Below are 9,348 nucleotides of genomic sequence, written 5' to 3'. Positions count from 1 at the left end.
GATTCATATGGAATAAATGTGTATTCGCCATATATTTCGGAGTTTTTAAATTATTATAAAGACTGTGATGTATACACGTTTACAGAGAGACTTCAGAGTTTAAATACTTACGTATGCGGGCTATATGCGATGTTTTTCTGTTACCATCTTTCAAACAAGGATCTAAAAACTGCAATAAAGCTATTTGAAACTAGTTTTAATTATGGAGAATATATGCAGAATGATAGGAACGTAATGAGGCTATCTTATGCTTTATTTAAAAATATGCCGAGCTGCTATGAAACGCTGTGTTATGATAAGAGCGATATTTGTTGGAAAATGTGCTTGGAGACGACTGGCTGAATGAGGCTATAACAAATTATCTAACGGAAAATGGTGAGTACATTTGTTTCGAGGTTTTATGTGTCTGATAAATATTGTACATGTGTAAACGCTATCTGAAACTGTTATTCTTTATTTACAGAGATGAAGAGTGAATAGGACGGATATTATACAAGCGGATTGAGGAGCGAGCTTCTTAGAACTTCGGGCTAAATGAGTCGTTTATTATAAATTGTGTAAACTATGAATTAGATGACTAAATAAATTATAAATAAAATAAATAAGTTTTATTAACGCTTAATGTATATATATATAAATTATTACGGTGGCGAACGCCGACAATGACTGGTAGATGTCTGGGGCAGGTAATCAGGTGATGATTGCCTCGGGCAGATAGCCTGGGGCAGGTAGCTGGGGCCAGCTTAGATAGTCTCTGAGGCAGTTTCAGTATTAAAGGTTTCATTGAGATGCTTCGGTTGATTTGTATAAAACTGACTGGTTAATGAAAAAGGAATAAAATATTAGTATGTCAGAAAATAGGAAGAGGGAATAATATGAAGAGGAGAGAGAGAGAGAGAGAGGAGGGGCGGTCCAGATATTACGGATAAGATAAGATAAGATTAAGAGCCGACTGGCTGGCTGGGCGCAAAGTAAATAAAGGTGACGCGACAGATTGCGAGGTAAGGGGGGGAGGGAGGGAGGGGGGTGTGATGTACGAGACTTGAAAACCATGACTTACACAGGTGATTTTCTAAATTTACATGAAAACTATGGCTTACACAGACGGATTTTGTAAGTTGAAAACATGTAAAACATGTCCGTAGAGTTCTCCTGGAAGCCCTAAAGCGCTACATACGTTACTTGAATTTGTCCCATAAGGCCTTAACAAACTTCTAAGTCTCGGAAATTATTTTCTCATAAGAATTCCATACTTCTAAAATCTGTGACACAAAATTTACCTGAAAACCCTGGCTCACAGACATGAATTTTCTCCAAGAAAAAAAAAATATCGTCTGTGCGTCTTACACCGCACAGGGGTCCTCTGGCCAAAAAAAAAAAATATCGTCTGTGCGTCTTACACCGCACAGGGGTCCTCTGGCCAAAAAAAAATATCGTCTGTGCGTCTTACACCCTACTACTGGTACTTCACTGGATAAGAGAGTACCTAAGCAACAGGACACAGCGGGTCACCGTGAAGGGTGAGGTCTCGGAGTGGCGGGGAGTCACCAGTGGAGTCCCACAGGGATCAGTCGTTGGACCTATACTGTCTCTAATATACGTAAATGATCTCCCAGAAGGAATTGACTCGTTCCTCTCGATGTTTGCTGATGATGCAAAAATTATGAGGAGGATCAGGAAAGAGAAGGATAGTATGAGACTACAAGATGACCTAGAAAAACTGAAGGAATGGTCCGACAAATGGCTACTTTAGTTCAACCCAAGAAAATATAAGGTAATGAAACTAGGAGGAGGAACTAGGAGGCCAGTCACTGGATACCGAATGGGAGATGAAGTCCTTCACGAAACGGACAGAGAGAAAGATCTGGGAGTTGATATCACGCCAAACCTGTCTCCCGAAGCCCACATCAAAAGAATAACATCAGCGGCCTATGTGAGGCTGGCTAACATCAGAACTGCTTTCAGAAACCTGTGTAAGGAATCCTTCAGAACCTTGTATACCACATATGTAAGACCAATCATGGAGTATGCAGCCCCAGCATGGAACCCGTATCTAGACAAGTACAAGACGAAGCTGGAAAAAGTTCAGAGGTATGCCACTAGGCTAGTCCCAGAACTAAGAGGCATGAGTAATGAGGACAAACTTCAGGAATTGCACCTCACGTCGCTGGAAGACAGAAGAGCTCGGGGAGACATGATCACCACATACAAAATTCTCAGAGGAATTGACAGGGTGAACACAGGTGGAAGCAGAGTACCCAAATGAGCCACAGAGACATTAGAAATAACTTTTTCAGTGTCAGAGTAGTTAGTAAATGGAATACATTAGGCAGTGATGTGGTGGGGGCTGACTCCATTCACAGTTTCAAATGTAGATATGATAGAGCCCAGTAGGCTCAGGAATCTGTACACCTGTTGATTGACAGTTGAAAGGCGGGACCAAAGAGCCAAAGCTCAACCCTCGCAAGCACAAATAGGTGAGTACACACAGTGTCTGTGTGTCGCGCACGCGCGTGCGAGTGTGTTACGAGAAAAAGCGCATCTCACAGCAAACGTTATTAATTTTGCAAACATGATCCCGAAGAAAAATATCGAAAAACCAGATGAAGAGGATTTGGTCAAAACTGCTAAATGGAACAAACTTTAGAATCAAATCATGCAAGAGATTAATTCTGTTATGTTCTATGCAAATACACCGCAGTGCCTGAATGGTCACCCAGTGAGCATGTCAACACCGTGTTCGGCCACACCTATAGGCATGTGTACTCTCTCTCTCTCTCTCTCACTCTCTCTCTCTCTCTCCCTCCCTCCCACCCCCCTCTCTTATTCCACCTCCTCGACTGCTTTCCATGGAAAATGTAGACCTATGTTTTCTTTAATATTATATATATATATATATATATATATATATATATATATATATATATATATATATATATATATATATATATATTATATATATATATATATATATATATATATATATATATATATATATATATATATTATATATATATATATATATATATATATATATATATATATATATTATATATATATATATATATATATATATATATATATATATATATATATATATATATATATATATATATATATATATATATATATATATATATATAGTATGCAATGGAGGCGCATTACAGGTTTTGTATAATTACATAAAATGTTAATTTTTACTATGCCTCGAAGTACAGAGAGCCTGTACTATATAAGGTGTTCCAGGGATGCTGTATCAGGGAAGCTGTACCAGGTATGCTGTATCAGGGAAGCTGTACCAGATGTGCTGTATCAGGGATGCTGTATCACGGAAGCTGTACCAGGGATGCTGTATCAGAGATGCTGTATCAGAGATGCTGTATCAGAGATGCTGTATCACGGATGCTGTATCACGGAAGCTGTACCAGGGATGCTGTATCAGGGAAGCTGTACCAGATATGCTGTATCAGGGATGCTGTATCAGAGAAGCTGTATCAGGGATGTGGGAGGCAATTCTTGTGAGAGGAATTTAATCAATTCGAATTCAAATTTATTTGCAAACTTTAAATTAACTGATAAAGATGGTGAGAGTATATTCGTATATCTCCTCACTAATATATCCCACACACTTGGGGACGGGGTTGGAATTGTTAGTTGATTACGCTAGAGAAATTTATTTATTGAATGTGATTTTATTATTTAAAGTTTACTAATTAAAATGGGTTTAAATATTTTGCTCTATCCCGGGATTATTGTAATGAATGACAGCTTAGCTGTTCTGATGACAAGGGAGTGATGGGGGGAGGGTCTGAACGTGATGGGGGGAGGGTCTGAACGTGATGGGGGAGGGTCTTAACGTGATGGGGGAGGGTCTGAACGTGATGGGGAGGGTCCTCGTGATGGGGGAGGGTCTGAACGTGGTGGGGGAGTGTCTGAACGTGATGGGGGAGTGTCTGAACGTGATGGGGGAGTGTCTGAACGTGATGGGGGAGTGTCTGAACGTGATAGGGGAGTGTCTGAACATGATAGGGAGTCTGAACGTGATAGGGAGTCTGAACGTGATGGGGGAGAGTCTGAACGTGATGGGGGAGGGTCTGAACGTGATGAGGGGTCTGAACGTGATGAGGAGAGTCCTCGTGATGGGGGAGTGTCTGAACGTGATGGGGGAGGGTCTGAACGTGATGAGGGAGGGTCTGAACGTGATGGGGGAGTGCCTGAACGTGATGGGGGAGGGTCTGAACGTGATGAAGGAGGGTCTGAACGTGATGGGGGAGGGTTTGAACGTGATGGGGGAGGGTCTGAACGTGATGAAGGAGGGTCTGAACGTGATGGGGGAGGGTCTGAACGTGATGAAGGAGGGTCTGAACGTGATGGGGGAGGGTCTGAACGTGATGAAAGAGGGTCTGAACGTGATGGGGGAGGGTCTGAACGTGATGGGGGAGGGTCTGAACGTGATACAGACACGTGGGTTACAGTGTATCACGTGGACAAGATCACCTGCCGTAGGCCAACAACAAGATAGAATATAAACAAATCCACAAGGGGCCGTGGCGAGGATTCGAACCTACGTCCGAGAGGATCCCTCGTGGATTTGTTCATATGATGCATCACGCTATTGTGATTTCTATGTGTAATAAGCTATAATATATACTTCCTGGCATAGATTACAAGGGATAAATTAAAGCGCTCAATCTATATGTGATTTATTTGTTAGGGGGAGGATATCTGAACTCCCCCCTCCCCCCCCCCCTGTGTAGTGGTTCCCATACCTCCTAACCGGGACTAGTATTAGCAAACTGTCTAATACTATATTAGTATTTAGTATTAGGTAATTAGTAAATTACCAAATCAAGAACCAGAGAAAAGGTTCTTCCCGAGAGATAACTGGACATCTCGACTCCGTCAAGACCAGTAAGATATCCGGTATCTTGCATAAAACATCTCAGACCTCCTGGCCTCTTGTACCACCAACTGTGTAACTAGTTCATTGACTCTGGTGTACTGGACGACATGCTAACAATTTATCCTAAATTTGCTTGTCCATTTTAAAGAATGACGAACAATCTTATTTATATTATGAACCCATCCCTGTCCTTGTGTGGCAGTGCACGATAGAAAGTTGTTTTTACATATTAGTACATTGAAACATTGATTGAAACCATGATATATATATATATATATATATATATATATATATATATATATATATATATATATATATATATATATATATATATATATATATATATATATATATATATATATATATATATATATATATTAATATTATAATGTGCGCGCGCGCGCGCTTCAGCCTGCAGTTTAGACCTATTGTCTTGTGTATGACCCTCTGTCCTGTGTAACAGTGAATACCAGCATTATCCTCACTTTAATAAGACTTAATTGAATTCCTCAGATTAGACAAAATTTAATATTGTCAATAAAGATGTTAATAATAATATGTATCTTGCAATTCTGGGTTATCTCAGGAGGACAGACACAGCGTCCGCAACCTGTCCTGCTACAATGAATGTCGCTTTTCATTCGTAGGCGTTTCAAAAAAAAAATTGCACTAGAAAACAGAACCGGCTGGCGAAAGTGACATACTGTCCCGTTTTCTGTTTTGGGTCCTCTGGTCTGTTAGGAGAGGGCACTTTACATTGACCGTTTTCTTGATGTTGGGGGAACCTTAGGAGGACCGACTGGTCACCCAACTCCCCAAGTGCGTTCATAGACGCTTAATTATTTCTTCAGTTCCAGGAAGGAGTGGACATTGAAACAGATTCTCTTAGCACCTTATTAATTATAATTTATGACTAATGTTTGTGCATCAAATAACACTCATGTTACAAGCAGAAATGATTGTGCAAGAGACGTGAATTTGACCAATTCACCTGTCAACTATGTCCAACCACTTGGACTGAACGGTAAAGCGACGGTCTCGCCTCATACAGGTCAGCGTTCAATCCCCGACCGTACAAGTGGTTGGCACCATTCCTTCCCCCCTGTCCCATCCCATATCCTGATCCTAACCCCTTCCCAGTGCTATATAGTCGTAATGGCTCGGTACTTTCCCCAGATAATTCCCTCTCCTGCACAAGTGGCATGTTAGGACTCTGGGAATTTCCTTACAGAGATAACAGAAGAATTGTACGATTTAATGATTTAAATTAATAAAAACAATAGATTAAATTAATAAAAACATTAGATTCAATTAATAAAAACATTAGATTAAATTAATAAAAACAACGGGAGACGCATCTTCATGTGTAAATACAATTAAATGTGTGTAATATTATGTATGAGGAGGTGGGAAATTTCTCACATGGGCTGCTTCACCAGGTGTGTGGTGTATCAGGGGAGGCTTCACCAGGTGTGTGGTGTATCAGGGGAGGCTTCACCAGGTGTGTGGTGTATCAGGGAGGCTTCACCAGGTGTGTGGTGTATCAGGGGAGGCTTCACCAGGTGTGTGGTGTATCAGGGGAGGCTTCACCAGGTGTGTGGTGTATCAGGGGAGGCTTCACCAGGTGTGTGGTGTATCAGGGAGGCTTCACCAGGTGTGTGGTGTATCAGGGAGGCTTCACCAGGTGTGTGGTGTATCAGGGAGGCTTCACCAGGTGTGTGGTGTATCAGGGGAGGCTTCACCAGGTGTGTGGTGTATCAGGGGAGGCTTCACCAGGTGTGTGGTGTATCAGGGGAGGCTTCACCAGGTGTGTGGTGTATCACGGGAGGCTTCACCAGGTGTGTGGTGTATCACGGGAGGCTTCACCAGGTGTGTGGTGTATCAGGGAGGCTTTACCAGATGTGTGGTGTATCAGGGGAGGCTTCACCAGGTGTGTGGTGTATCAGGGGAGGCTTCACCAGGTGTGTGGTGTATCAGGGGCTGCTTCACCAGGTGTGTGGTGTATCAGGGAGGCTTCACCAGGTGTGTGGTGTATCAGGGGAGGCTTCACCAGGTGTGTGGTGTATCAGGGGAGGCTTCACCAGGTGTGTGGTGTATCAGGGGAGGCTTCACCAGGTGTGTGGTGTATCAGGGGCTGCTTCAACAGGTGTGTGGTGTATCAGGGGAGGCTTCACCAGGTGTGTGGTGTATCAGGGGAGGCTTCACCAGGTGTGTGGTGTATCAGGGGAAGCTTCACCAGGTGTGTGGTGTATCAGGGGAGGTTTCACCAGGTGTGTGGTGTATCAGGGAGGCTTCACCAGGTGTGTGGTGTATCAGGGGAGGCTTCACCAGGTGTGTGGTGTATCAGGGGAGGCTTCACCAGGTGTGTGGTGTATCAGGGGAGGCTTCACCAGGTGTGTGGTGTATCAGGGAGGCTTCACCAAGTGTGTGGTGAATCAGGGAGGCTTCACCAGGTGTGTGGTGTATCAGGGAGGCTTCACCAGGTGTGTGGTGTATCAGGGGAGGCTTCACCAGGTGTGTGGTGTATCAGGGGAGGCTTCACCAGGTGTGTGGTGTATCACGGGAGGCTTCACCAGGTGTGTGGTGTATCACGGGAGGCTTCACCAGGTGTGTGGTGTATCAGGGAGGCTTCACCAGATGTGTGGTGTATCAGGGGAGGCTTCACCAGGTGTGTGGTGTATCAGGGGAGGCTTCACCAGGTGTGTGGTGTATCAGGGGCTGCTTCACCAGGTGTGTGGTGTATCAGGGAGGCTTCACCAGGTGTGTGGTGTATCAGGGGAGGCTTCACCAGGTGTGTGGTGTATCAGGGGAGGCTTCACCAGGTGTGTGGTGTATCAGGGAGGCTTCACCAGGTGTGTGGTGTATCAGGGGCTGCTTCACCAGGTGTGTGGTGTATCAGGGGAGGCTTCACCAGGTGTGTGGTGTATCAGGGCAGGCTTCACCAGGTGTGTGGTGTATCAGGGGAGGCTTCACCAGGTGTGTGGTGTATCAGGGGAGGCTTCACCAGGTGTGTGGTGTATCAGGGGAGGCTTCACCAGGTGTGTGGTGTATCAGGGAGGCTTCACCAGGTGTGTGGTGTATCAGGGAGGCTTCACCAGGTGTGTGGTGTATCAGGGAGGCTTCACCAGGTGTGTGGTGTATCAGGGGAGGCTTCACCAGGTGTGTGGTGTATCAGGGGAGGCTTCACCAGGTGTGGTGTATCAGGGGAGGCTTCACCAGGTGTGTGATGTATCAGGGGAGGCTTCACCAGGTGTGTGGTGTATCAGGGAGGCTTCACCAGGTGTGTGGTGTATCAGGGGAGGCTTCACCAGGTGTGTGGTGTATCAGGGGAGGCTTCATCAGGTGTGTGGTGTATCAGGAGAGGTTTCACCAGGTGTGGTGTATCAGGGGAGGCTTCACCAGGTGTGTGGTGTATCAGGGAGGCTTCACCAGGTGTGTGGTGCATCAGGCGAGGCTTCACTAGGTGTGTGGTGTATCAGGGAGGCTTCACCAGGTGTGTGGTGCATCAGGCGAGGTTTCACCAGGTGTGTGGCGCATCAGGCGAGGCTTCACCAGGTGTGTGGGGCATCAGGCGAGGCTTCACCAGGTGTGTGGTGCATCAGGCGAGGCTTCACCAGGTGTGTGGTGTATCAGGGAGGCTTCACCAGGTGTGTGGTGTATCAGGGAGGCTTCACCAGGTGTGTGGTGTATCAGGGAGGCTTCACCAGGTGTGTGGTGTATCAAGGAGGCTTCACCAGGTGTGTGGTGTATCAGGGAGACTTCACCAGGTGTGTGGTGTATCAGGGAGGCTTCACCAGGTGTGTGGTGTATCAGGAAGGCTTCACCAGGTGTGTGGCGTATCAGGGAGGCTTCACCAGGTGTGTGGTGTATCAAGGAGGCTTCACCAGGTGTGTGGTGTATCAGGGAGACTTCACCAGGTGTGTGGTGTATCAGGGAGGCTTCACCAGGTGTGTGGTGTATCAGGGAGGCTTCACCAGGTGTGTGGCGTATCAGGGAGGCTTCACCAGGTGTGTGGTGTATCAGGGAGGCTTCACCAGGTGTGGTGTATCAGGGGAGGCTTCACCAGGTGTGTGGTGTATCAGGAAGGCTTCACCAGGTGTATAGTGTATCAGGGAGGCTTCACCAGGTGTGTGGTGTATCAGGGAGGCTTCACCAGGTGTGTGGTGTATCAGGGGCTGCTTCACCAGGTGTGTGGTGTATCAGGGAGGCTTCACCAGGTGTGTGGTGTATCAGGGGAGGCTTCACCAGGTGTGTGGTGTATCAGGGAGGCTTCACCAAGGTGTGTGGTGTATCAGGGAGGCTTCACCAGGTGTGTGGTGTATCAGGGAGGCTTCACCAAGGTGTGTGGTGTATCAGGGAGGCTTCACCAGGTGTGTGGTGTATCAGGGAGACTTCACCAGGTGTGTGGTGTATCAGGGAGACTTCACCAGGTGTGTGGTGTATCA

Source organism: Procambarus clarkii, chromosome 38 (genome assembly GCF_040958095.1).
Source record: "Procambarus clarkii isolate CNS0578487 chromosome 38, FALCON_Pclarkii_2.0, whole genome shotgun sequence".
Taxonomy (NCBI): domain Eukaryota; kingdom Metazoa; phylum Arthropoda; class Malacostraca; order Decapoda; family Cambaridae; genus Procambarus; species Procambarus clarkii.
Note: the sequence above shows the minus strand (reverse complement) of the source record.